The sequence below is a fragment of the Centruroides sculpturatus genome, unplaced genomic scaffold, assembly GCF_000671375.1.
Source record: "Centruroides sculpturatus isolate CEXI.00-Female unplaced genomic scaffold, Cexi_2.0 scaffold1499, whole genome shotgun sequence".
Classification (NCBI taxonomy): Eukaryota; Metazoa; Arthropoda; class Arachnida; order Scorpiones; family Buthidae; genus Centruroides; species Centruroides sculpturatus.
The window spans coordinates 2,485-11,378 of NW_019385812.1; positions in this window are offsets into that span (position 1 = coordinate 2,485).

Sequence of the window (8,894 nt, forward strand, 5' to 3'; positions counted from 1 at the left end):
GTCGGTGAAGTTGGAATAGTTCGCTTGTAAACAAAGTTCGTGTCACACGTCGTGTCTGTCACAAAGTGAAATGAGCTGATGAATGACGTAAAAGACTTTACCTCATTGAAAAGTTTTACCTGCACTGTAGTGTGCCAATGGATTAATTGCATAAAAGTTGAGAAAAGCTAAACCCTACTCGGGTGTAATATACAGTGTACTGTACATCTGGGTACCTAGTAGCAATCTGCGTTATTTCCTTATCTTCTGTGTCCTATCCTAAAATCATCCAGTTATACGGAAAAACAAAATGGTTTTAGTCAAAAATTTTTCCAGCAAAACTTGTGATGCGATTGGTAATCACATCATATCTTAGGGCAGTTTTACCCTACATTTACCCTGAATATATGACCACCTAAACATTACCCTCAAAACTTAAAATTACCTTAGAAAAGAGTAATTACCCTGGAAACGATAGCATCGTTTCTCATATTCATTTACGACGATTTCTTACATAATTCTTATCGGAAACCAACTTGTATTTTTTTATAATCGCAATGTATATTATTTTTTAGAGTTAAAACTTATTTTCTGTTAACTGATAAGCCTATATTTATATAACGAATATACTATGACACAATTATAAAAAATAACATAGAAGATATGAAACGTTCAATAATCCACCTTTGATATCTCCTACTTTACTTTTTTATGAAATTCTTAATATTAATATATTCTAAGAAGTGAAATAAATCAAGATAAATGTACTTCTTCAAGAATTATAATTGGAATTTGGCTACTTGTGACAACTGTACTTATCTCAGCATACAGTGGTGTCCTTTTTTCCTACATAACTTATCCCGCTTATGAAAAAGTACCGACAACAATTGAAGCACTTTCAAATGCAGTCAAAAATCATGAATATTCCTGTGGAACTCTATCATTTTCTGCTTTCGATAAAATGATGATGGTAAACTTTTGAAATATACTTTTACTTTTACATTTTGTATTTGCAAGTTTAAATACGTTAATTTTTAAAAGTAAATGAGATTATACGGGTAACACAATAGGGTATTCTAAAAATCAGGGCTGTGGAGTCGGAGTCAGAGTCGCAGTCGGTGTCATGGAGTTTCGGTGTTTTAGCCGGAGTCAGAGTCAGAGACGGATGGTAAAAAAAGTCGGACTTGGCGTCGGTAGATTTTTATGCGACTCCACAGCCCTGCTAAAAATAGTAAAATGTACTAAAAAATTTTGTTGAAAGAAAAATTAATATAAGCTAATAAAACATATCTATGATGTTTTGTTTTTTTTTTCATTTTAGGATGCTCCCAAAGGTATAGTCAGCATTTTAGGTGATTACATAAGAAAAAACCCAGATAAGAGCTTTCCCACTGTAAACGAAGGTATTGAATATACCCTACAATATAAACATGCACACATTTTATCTGACGGTATTATAAATTCATTACCGATCAGACGAAAAGGAGTATTAGTAATTTCAGAGGAGTCGTTTTCAACATATACATCAGTATTTCCTATGAAAAAACAATTTCAATTTGAAAAAACATTTAATAAAAGGTATGCAGTTACATTTATATCATTAAAAACTTTTAATTATTCAAATGTAATCTTTTTAAGTTCAATATTTCATTATTTATTTTGTACACTCTAATTTTCCCATATATTATTACTTCATACATTGTTGCTTGTACTATGTTAAAAATTGAAATTTTAATTATATGCATTCATTTCAAACATTTGCGAAGTAGAATAGAGTTCATAAATTTACATGTTTTTTCTTCGGTTTTATTCCTTTCTTTAATAGTTCATTAATATCCACTAATGTTATTTCATGCCTGCCAGAAGCAATGTGAAAGAATCGAGAAAATTTTATGAATTTCCAGAAAATCGTAACTATTTGTTCAGAGCAAAACAGGAAAAAATGTATTAATTTATCATAAAAATTAATATTTTGAAGATATCAGTTAGTAATGGTTAAAAATTAATTCTTCATATACTTTTACATGACTCAATAACGCAAAGTGTGCAAGAAATACAAGTACCTGCAGTAGATCTGAATAAATCTAAAATTGACGTAATAATTAACCAAATTTTACACGAAAAAATGATTTAAGTATTTAGTAAATATTTTAAGAAATTTAATGTCAACAAAGAATTGATAATGCTCACACAGATATTATTTTCATTGCATCTGTTATTATATTTTATTAAAAATTTTTTATATATTTTTAAGTATTATAAAATGGTAGAAAGCTTAATATTGAGAATACGGATGGGTTTTATATAATATTGTAATAATATAGTGTATACTGTATAATAAATAATAATGTATTGACCTTTCACTACCATAATTTAACAGTATCAATTTTCCGAATAATCAATCCATGGAATTTCGGGAAATTTCGACACAAAGTAGACTACAGGAGTTATTAAGTTTCAAAGTGGTGAAAAAAATTCTGTTCACACTCAAAACACACACACACACTTCCCTTTTTTTATATATTACAGCCGTGAAAGTAGAAATCTACGTGAAAATATTTTCTATATGTAAGGATGTTTAACAATTTACTTAAATTTTCTGTTACTGATTTTGTCTGGATTTAAAAAAATTAAAAGCTATTGGCTTTTCTTTATTAACAAATCACACAAGAAATATTTTTTAATATAGGTTTTATTGAAATAAATTGATTTAGAGTTTTAGTGACCCTTTCTCACTCCTTATATCTTACAAAAGAAAGAGAGATAAGTATTACATCATACATAATAATACATATAATATATTAAAAAATTTTTTATAAAACATGATTGATTATTGGTTACAAATTAACATTAACATCAACGAAAATATTGAGTAATTGATTGGGCAGAATCTGTTTTTAAGGGTTGCTGTATAAGATAAAATAAAGGGGGATAAGTAATACCAGAAAATACCAGAAGAGTAAAATAAATTTTTAACGTTACATATTGTAGAGTCAGGTGGCATTCGGATCATTCTTAAGTTCATGGTTGCACTTGTAGAATGCAGTTGTATCTATATGGGAAGACTGAATAACTTCACGAAATGGGGACCATCTGGGAGAGGTGGGTCGAAATGAAAACACTTGTGGACACTACCTGTTATAAAGAAGAAGTGGTTTCGAGATGTTGGTAATAGAGAGACTGTCGTTTAAGTTTATTTTGTAATATGTGATTTTAGTAATACCCACATGTTCAAATAATTTCTTTTTTTATAATATCTTTTTAAAAATATCTCTAAATTATTGACTGAAATTCTCGCAGCCTTCAGTATTGCAGTGTACGGTTAGAGTAATTAAATGTAACCTCGCGAGAACGTTATTTTAGCTTGATTTTAAGAGTTTTTTTTTTCAGTTTCATCTACATATTGATAATTCTCTTGGCAGCTGCAGGATATTTTATATATAATGTCATTTTGTTGCATTAGGCTATTTCAGTATTTTGAAGTATATTTTCTTTAGTTATTAGTAACTTTTATTATTATTAGTACTGATCTTTGCACTGCCAAAAACTCTAATACTAATAAATATAATAAATATTTCTGGAGATTTCGAGCGCTGAAATCGTTTCATAGCGTAAGTTTGACTTCAGCATTGGGAAAGTCAGCTGTAAAAATTCGAAATTCTTTACATATATGAAATTTTCTCGTTTGTAACTTAGATATTGCTTTTTTTCTTTTATAAAGAACTGCTTATAAATACTATTATAATTCAGTTTTGAACATTATTTATAAGTAAAAATGTATAATATTTATTTTTCTATTAACTGTCACTCACTATTATAGACTTTAAATTGAATAGACTGTTTTTGACTTATAATTTTTGCTCATTTTAAAATATTATTGGGTGTTTTTCGTTAAGAGTAAAAAAAGGCTGACAAAAATTTATAGTTAAGCCTGTATATATATTATTAATATGTAATATCTTCCCGAGATTTTAAAAAATTCTCAGTCGTGAAGAAAAAGGGTTGATTAGAATTATATACATTTAATTATGAAAACGTATAGAAATGTTAAACCATTTGTTAAGACAGGATAGATTTATAACACATTGAATCAGTTTAATCACCCAATTATCACAGTTTAAAGTAGTTAATACATCGAGTATAAAGTTTTAATTTATAATTGGATATATACGTTTAATGTCTAGTCTTAGCATTCTACTGTTAGTAATAATATTTACTTTTTTCATTGAGTCATTTCCTCCAATATAACCTACATCATCAAGTGCTCCTTGTGTGAAGTGTTACTGAAAAAAAAGCCAGTAGCTTTTGTATGAAAATGTTTATTAGGCAACGAATCATATCTTGTATGCTTTTTTCATGTAGTTTACTAATATATAAAAAATTTCACTACATTTTTGATATACAGTAATACTTAAAAACTTTTAATTATTCAAATGTAATCTTTTTAAGTTCAATATTTCATTATTTATTTTGTACACTCTAATTTTCCCATATATTATTACTTCATACATTGTTGCTTGTACTATGTTAAAAATTGAAATTTTAATTATATGCATTCATTTCAAACATTTGCGAAGTAGAATAGAGTTCATAAATTTACATGTTTTTTCTTCGGTTTTATTCCTTTCTTTAATAGTTCATTAATATCCACTAATGTTATTTCATGCCTGCCAGAAGCAATGTGAAAGAATCGAGAAAATTTTATGAATTTCCAGAAAATCGTAACTATTTGTTCAGAGCAAAACAGGAAAAAATGTATTAATTTATCATAAAAATTAATATTTTGAAGATATCAGTTAGTAATGGTTAAAAATTAATTCTTCATATACTTTTACATGACTCAATAACGCAAAGTGTGCAAGAAATACAAGTACCTGCAGTAGATCTGAATAAATCTAAAATTGACGTAATAATTAACCAAATTTTACACGAAAAAATGATTTAAGTATTTAGTAAATATTTTAAGAAATTTAATGTCAACAAAGAATTGATAATGCTCACACAGATATTATTTTCATTGCATCTGTTATTATATTTTATTAAAAATTTTTTATATATTTTTAAGTATTATAAAATGGTAGAAAGCTTAATTTTGAGAATACGGATGGGTTTTATATAATATTGTAATAATATAGTGTATACTGTATAATAAATAATAATGTATTGACCTTTCACTACCATAATTTAACAGTATCAATTTTCCGAATAATCAATCCATGGAATTTCGGGAAATTTCGACACAAAGTAGACTACAGGAGTTATTAAGTTTCAAAGTGGTGAAAAAAATTCTGTTCACACTCAAAACACACACACACACTTCCCTTTTTTTATATATTACAGCCGTGAAAGTAGAAATCTACGTGAAAATATTTTCTATATGTAAGGATGTTTAACAATTTACTTAAATTTTCTGTTACTGATTTTGTCTGGATTTAAAAAAATTAAAAGCTATTGGCTTTTCTNAATACCCCGAACTTACGCGATAGGTGGGACCGAGCGATAACCGCGTAAGTCGAATTCGCGTAAGTCGGGGTATAATTTCGCATATAAATACATACAAATAATTTTTAATTGGGGCCGAAGACTAAAGAAAACAATAATTTAGAAAAAAATGATTAATAAAATCTTAAATAATACATGTGTAGCCTATAACAAATTATATTATTATACAATTTTTCACATTTACTTGATTATCACGCCATAATTTTAACATTGTTTCCATCTCAGGGATAATATCGTGACGTTTACGAACGATGCTTGAATTTAAAAATTGTGCATTTTTACAGCTTCGTGAATTTTTTCTTTATCTCTTATAATTGTTCTGACAGTTGATTCCGGTAGATCAAACTTCTTTGCTAATTTACAAATTTTTATTTTTGTATCAAAGTCTTTAATAATGTTAACTTTACATTCCAAAGATAAAGTTTTTCTTTTCTTGTCTGATGCAGAAGAATCAGTTCTACTTCGTTTGGATGACATACCGTGTTTCTCCGAAAATAAGACATCCGCAGAAAATAAGACCTAGCACAGATTTTGCTGAATTGCGAAATATAAGACCTCCCCTGAAAGTAAGACCTAGCGAAGTTTTTTTTTAGTCCTAACGGTCATCGACAGATGGTTGAAAGTGGCCGTTGGCTTTTTGAAAGTACAGCTGATTGGTCAGCAGTAAATTACGCCACACGGCATGATTTGCATAAGACTATGGCTTGAGAATCACAGATTTGCATAATGTTACGGCTGGTGATGGCTAATTGGTCGGCCGGGAAACACGCCACATTACATTTGCATAGTGCTACGGTTCAGTAAGCACTAATTAGTCATCGGTCCGATGTTGATGCTATAGAAAGGCAACAGTTCGACACACCGGATATACGCCACTCTCGTCTAAGTTCGACTTGGGAATATTTTTGTTCAAAAATAAATGTGAATTCTTCTTCCTGGAAAAAATAAGACATTCCCTGAAAATAAGACCTAGCGCACTTTTCAGAGCAAAAATTAATATAAGACACTGTCTTATTTTCGGGGAAACACGGTAGTAGAGTCTCTCGAGTCTCCGTAGATAAAACAAACACAGAAATAAATAACACAAAATAAATTGTAGCTATATGTTGATTCTGCGCGACAAGTCCGAACATGCAAGCCGAACAATATTGTGGGGGAAGTTTATAATTGCGTGTTTCATCAATTTACCATCAGAATGCATTTTAATGAAACATGAAATTATAAACTAATGTATATATTATTTTATGTTATTTTCTTATTTTCTCCATTGTATGCTTTATGAATTTGAATTTAGTTTTTGGAACGTTGAGGTTTCAATTCGCTCGCTAAACCTGAGAATGGCCTATAGAGTAGAAACGTTAGTTTTAAATAAAAGGCAAAATAAAAGGTGGGATATGATAATTTAATTATTATTGTTGAACAGGTTTTGTTTAATATTAATAATTAATTTTGTAAAACTTTGTTTATCTATCTAAAAATGTGAAAAAAAAGTTCTAATAAGTTAGAAAATCACTTATTAAAAATATAATGAAAAATGACATGTAAATGACATGTAATTAAATTAAATTTTAATTTTTTTCACGCAGAATTAGCAGATTGGTAGATAATGGTATATACGAAAAATTGAAACAGAATGATATGCCTGCAGAGAAATGTAGCAACAAAGAAACCTATTATTCACTTAGTATCGAAGACATTAGCAGCGCTTTCATATTATTAGTGTGTGGATATAGTATCTCTGTTATAATTCTACTTGTTGAAAAACTATTAAAAAGATAATAATTTAAATTATTTCACAAAAGATTATTAAAAAATATCTGAAAATTAAACACGGTATTTCTATAAATACATTTATGCAACAATTATAATTGCACTAAAAACTAATATTCGTTTTCAAATAAGATTATTAAAAAATATCTGAAAATTAAACACGGTATTTCTATAAATACATTTATGCAACAATTATAATTGCACTAAAAACTAATATTTGTTTTCAAATATAAAAATTATGACGTCTGTTATTTCTCAATATAAATAAAGTTGTTAGATAATATTACATTATATTATTGTAAAGTTGATTCACCTACGTGTAACTGTCTAATTTGAGCTAAGCTAATGAATAAAATAAAATAAATAGTGTTACAACTCTACTAGAGGCAGCCAAAAAGCTTTTGCTAAATTCTTTTTCAGAGTAAAGATTTTCAGGCAGAAAACAAATAGAAAGGATGATTGGTTTATTTAATACGATGAAGTAACCTAACTCGTGGAGAATCTGTACAAGCAATATGCCGAATAAAATAAAATAAAAATGTATACATGTAAATCGTCTCATATAAGTAAATATGGTAGAGTGTGATTTTCTGGACTCAGATACCACATTACTTGCTTTGTTCCCGATTTTGCTGGAAGAACCACGTGGCTCGAAGACGTGTGACGAAAACGTTTTCAATCATCTGCACGACATACTCCAATCATTCAACATTTATAATTGGAGTAAGCTTCCTTTCTCTTATAAATTTAAAACTGCTGAACACATGTACAGATCTAGCAAAAATGAATTACTTTCAGAAGGAGTTCGTATGGAAAACTGGTTTCTGTATATAAGTGAAAAACATGAAGAAACCCGGATAAACTCCACTTGCCCAGCTATTGCTAAACTGTAGGACTTAACCTGTGACTTAATGCACTTGTAAGTGGTGGGTTATACAAAATAAAGGAATAAAAAATATTAAATATTGGTTAACTCTAAGATTTCATAAAAATTATTCTTAAGAAAACGTGTAAATTATCTATAATGTTCCTTGATATGTTGCTTATAAGAACTTTTGCACGTAAACTTAATTCTTATATATTGTAGATAATATTCTGTGTTGAGAATGGTTACACCACTCACAGTCAGTGTATAATATGTATGCTATCGATATTATTATTCTGAATTGGAAGTGTTTCGTGTTGTTTTACAAATGTAACATGTTAATTAATATTTTTGTTAATTTAACCCTGCGTAAAGCGCGCCAAAGATTCACGCACAGTTGTGCGCGCGGGGTGCTATATAACCCTCGTGTTCAAAATTCAATTTTTCAAAACTCATAGTTTTTTTCGCGATTTTTTCATTTTGGATGTTTGTGGGCATGTGTTTTTGATGTATTAGTGAAAAAAACTACTTCAAATATATCGATTTTATTTATTCGTGACGAAAAAACAGAAAGTCCCCGTTTTTAGAAATTTTTCAAAAAAAATTGGTCGACTTCAAGAGTGTATTTTACAAACTGTAAACAAGTCTGATGCTATCTAAGCTGTCAATCGTCTTCCTGCATGTGTTTTCTAACTATTACAACAATTAAATTTTTTGTACGAAGCCCCGGGCCAAAAATATCTCAATATTTCCAAAAAAACACCATGTGAAATCACAC